At 54.0% G+C, this 4701-nt stretch overlaps 1 pseudogene; it reads left to right on the top strand.

Moving 5' to 3' along the window:
- The first annotated feature begins 1169 nt into the window (after positions 1-1169).
- The window catches only part of LOC123175736 (ABC transporter C family member 14-like), a 7513-nt pseudogene continuing 3981 nt past the window's right edge, over positions 1170-4701 (top strand).

The raw sequence follows: 4701 nt of genomic DNA, 5'->3' as shown, positions 1-4701 counted from the left end.
TTTCTGCTCTCTTGTGCGCACATACCAGCAGGTTGTACTAGTGCATACTGTTGCTGCTTTGACTCTCATAAACAACACCATGATCATTAACAGCAAGCACATGAGGATCTCTCAGATCATACACAACAGGTTCTTCATATAAAACTGTGGCTAATTTTTCCTCACTAACATGAGATGCAGTACTGACAAATGTTGTGGCCCTGTCTAACAAGTTCATAACTAAACTATCCTCATTCTGCTTCTTAATTTGCTGCAACTTGATGTTTGTGTCTATCAAATCTAGGGCATGCTCTCTCTGCCCTCCTATGCCTGCATTCCCCATGTGGTACAATTCATCACTGAAGTTAAATCCTTGTGTTCGCATCAGTGCATACAAATTCAAATATGTGACATCTGAGTTGCATATCTTCCTATACAAATTATGCTGAGCATCGAAATGAATCCTAACATCCCAAACAGCATCATCCAAACTACAATGGACATCAAAATTGCACATTTTCAGTTCAGTAAACCTAACCCTAGCCCGAATCATGGCACAAATGAGAGAGTAGAGAGGGAGAGGACATAGCACTTATAGTACGCCACCCAATCCATGGCTCCAGTGATGGCTCGTGGTAGGGTTGGCCACCCAGATCTCAGCCAGCCGCAGCCACTGCTCCATGGACAGTGGCGCCCCCATACCCTCGTCGTCGTCGCTGTAGTAAGCAGACGAACTGGAATCCTCGCCGTCGACTTCGATTCCTCTATGCGCATCGCTCCCGAGTCCGGGAAGGTCTCCGTACCCGCCCACAACGCCACTGCTGCTCCGGCCACCGCGACCGCCGCCGCCGCCGCCGCCCGGACTAGCCATCGCGAGGAGAGGGAGAGGGAGAGGAGAGAACTGCTAGGGTTAGACCGAGCCAAGACCGACCGAGCCGGGTCCGTCCTAGCCACCCGAGCGACGCACCGGTTCAGCGGCTTGTGAACTGACTGGTAGGGCCAGGTTGTCAGATACAACGTCAATACAGAGTTATACGCGGTTTAGCCCGTATTGCAACGACCAGCCTCAAACGTGGTACTAACTTGTAAAAAAACTGAATAGTGGTACTGATCCGTTACAACTGCCCCAAATGTGGTACTTCCCTGCAATTAACTCACCTCCCTAGGAGTAGCCGAGCAGGGCGTGCGAGATGGGAGCAGGAGGAGGGCTCCCGTGGTGGCTGGCCACCACCGGGTGCTCGCCGTCGTCGTCTGGCTCCTTCGCCGGCAGGCTCGCATTCCTCCTGCTCTCGCCGTGCCCGCAGCGCGCGCTCCTTGGCGCCATCGACGTCTTCTTCCTCGCGGCCTCGCTCGTCCTCGCCCTCTGTCGCCGCGGCGCCGACGACGCGTCTCCTGAGAAGGAGCCACTGCTACCGTCGCCGACTCTCACTCCGACCGCGCCGTTCCGGGACACCGGCCGCCACGCCGTCGCGCTCGGGGCCTCCGCCCCCACCGCCGCGGCGTCCGCCGTCCTCCTTGCACCCGTGATCTTCCTCCTGCCGGCAGCAGGCACGAAGCCGTGGCGTCTCATGGAGTCCGCCTTCCTCGCCGTCCAGTTCGCCGCACACGCCGCGATCGCATGGACCGTGCTCGCCTCCGCTCACCCTCCGCACCTCTGTGTGTTTTGGATCGCCACCGCCCTTGGTGCCGCGCTGTTCTCCGCCTCCGCGGCCGTCCGCTGCGCCGACGGCTCGCCGCTCCTCCCCGACGACGTCCTCGCCTTCGCCGGCCTGCTCGTGTCGCTTCCTCTCGCGTACGTGGCCATCACCACCTACACGGCGCCGGCGCGTGATGAAGAGGACGAACACGAACAGGACCAGAACCCCAGCGCGGCGGTGGCGGCGACGGCGACGCCGTACGTGACCGCGTCGTTCCTCTTGCGTGCGACCTTCAGCTGGATCAACCCGCTCATCTCCAAGGGGCACGCCAACGAGTCCCTCGCCGACACCGACGTCCCGCCGGTGTCGCTGGACCACCGCGCCGAGTCTGCGTACGCTCTGCTCGCGTCCAACTGGCCGGCGGCAACGGCAGCACGGGGGTGGCGGAGCCTGGTCGGCGTCGCGCTCTGGCTGTCCTTCTGGCCGCAGTTCCTGCTCATCGCGGCGCCGGGGCTCGTGCAGCTCGCGGCCATGTACGTCGGCCCGTCGCCCATCGACCGTTTCGTCGAGTTCATCCACCGCAGCGGCACGCCATTGGAGGGCCTCCGACTTGTGGCCATCCTGATCGCCGGCAAGGCGGTCCAGACGCTGGCGTCGCACCACTACAACTTCCAGGGCCAGCTCCTGGGCATGCGCATCCGCGGCGCGCTGCTCTCTCACGGTGATGTACCGCAAGTCGTTGCGGCTGTCCACCGGCGCGGCGCGCGTGCACGGCACGGGCGCCATCGTGAACTACATGCAGGTGGACACCTCGATGGTGTCCGGCGCCATGCACGGGCTGCACGGCCTGTGGCTGATGCCGCTGCAGATTGCGGTGGCCCTGTTCCTCCTGTACGTGTACCTGGGCCCGCCGTGCTCATGACGCTCGCTGTGATCACCGCCGTCGTCGTGGTCACCGCGTTCGCCAACAAGCTCAACCTGGGCTACCAGTTCAAGTTCTTCAGCGCCCGCGACAACAGCGTGAAGGCCCCGACGGAGATGCTCGGCCAAATGCGCATGATCAAGCTGCAGGCGTGGGAAGAGACCTTCGGCGGCAAGGTGCTGGAGCTCCGACGCGTCGAGGTGGGGTGGCTGAAGAAGGTGATACTCTTCGTGTGCGCCACCAACGTGGTGTACTCCAGCGGGCCCATCGCCATGACGGTTCTCGTGTTCGGGACGTACCTCACCACCGGAGGGGAGCTCGACGCCGGCAAGGTGTTCACGGCCACCGCCTTCTTCTGCATGCTCGAAGGCCCCATGAGCAACTTCCCGCAGACCATGGTGATGTCCATGCAGGCGCTTGTGTTGACGTATAATGTGCTGCCTAGTCTCTTCCATCAGACCGGTCTTTTGGTTGCATTAGTTAGAGCATGTACTTTTACATGGTATCAGAGCCAAGAGGTCTTGAGTTCAAGACCTGGCTGACGCATTAAATTGCAGCCCACTTTCGGTCCACGTTAAGGCCTGAGGGAGCCACACGTGAGGGGGAGTGTTAACGTATAATGTGCTGCCTAGTCTCTTCCATCAGATCTGTCTTTTGATTGCATTGGCTAGAGCATGCACTTCTACAGTTCATGTCGCTCGGCAGGCTGTACAAGTTCCTGGCGGATGCCGAGATCGACACCACGGCGGTGGAGCGTCCTGGCAGTGACACCGCCGGGGATGAGGTGGCCGCGAGGGTGCAATGCGGGGTGTTCGCATGGGACGTCCAGGGCAGCGATGACGAGGAGAAGGATGGCGGAGGGGTGGAGCCGGTGCTGAAAGGGATCAAGGTGGAGGTGAGGAAGGGGGAGCTCGCGGTGGTGATCGAAGCGGTTGGCTCCAGCAAGTCGTCGCTGCTGTCCTGCATCATGAGAGAGATGCACAAGGTCTCCGGCAAGGTGAGTCTAAGGCACTGCATCATGTACTATTTTTTTATTTGTAAAAGAATTTTGCATTTCATTAGAATTTGAGTTTTATTCTCTATTAACATAAACAATTATTGCAAAAGATCCAATGGTGCAATTTCCTTCTTTTACTGTTCCACCAAAAATTAGGAATCACTTTGGATAAGGTCATCGATAAAAGAATTTAAAGATATCATGGCTTAAATAGTGACAATATAGTGAGATGAGATGTTCTTCGTTAGGTTATTTGTGGTTGAATATACTCACATTAATTTAAAGTACTAGGCTTGACATTGATGCTTCAAGAGTTTCTGCTTTGCTTTTTGCGGGAGACTATGTATTCAAGGACTATGGTGTACAGTACATTGGTGCATAGAGATAGTTTTCATACAAGCATCCATGTCTATATTGTAAATTTATAAAAACGGTGATAGTGTGAAGCAATGTTTAATCGAGGTTTCATCCTCACCATAGGACTAGATAGCAGATTTTTCTAGGGCAAAGGATATCATACAGGTGGAAAACCCCGATCGGTGCAAAACCACGTAGTTGGACTAGTCAAAACCTAAGTAAACTAGAACCGCTTAATTTAGACCCAGGAGACATTATACTTTTCATTGTAGTGATTGTTTTCTTCATTATTGAAATATACAAACCCAAGTGCTGCGAAAGCTTATATGACTTTTTGTCATTATACTTTTCATTGCAGTGGTTGTTTTCTTCATCATTGAAATATACAAACCCAAGTGCTACGAAAGCTTATATGACTTTTCGCCATGCAACCATACCCATATGCGAGCCCCTTTTCACCATTGTTTTGCCTTGGAATCAATTTCTAAGGTTCTTTTTGGTTAGTGGAATTCTAATTAATAACGTATAAATGGAATAAACATAGGACAATGATAAAAATGTGCGCGGGAGAAGGGTTGAAAGCAAACCTGGAACTTCCAAACTTAGTTATTTTGTTCATAGAACATAATTCTTGATAAAATTGTCGAACCGAAGCCAGTTCATATGAAAGAGTACAATCATGATGTTATTATGCCACACCGGCCTCGATTTTTGTGCATAGGAAGAGGTAAGAGTTTCTTAAAATTTAAACCATGGTAAAGAAAATATTCTCCACTTCTTTTTTTTTCTAAGGAACTGCAGAAGCTCTG

The sequence above is a fragment of the Triticum aestivum genome, unplaced genomic scaffold (assembly GCF_018294505.1).
Source record: "Triticum aestivum cultivar Chinese Spring unplaced genomic scaffold, IWGSC CS RefSeq v2.1 scaffold134911, whole genome shotgun sequence".
NCBI classification, from domain to species: Eukaryota; Viridiplantae; Streptophyta; class Magnoliopsida; order Poales; family Poaceae; genus Triticum; species Triticum aestivum.
The sequence above is the reverse complement of the archived record's forward strand: the minus strand, read 5'-3'. Positions and strand labels throughout refer to the sequence as shown.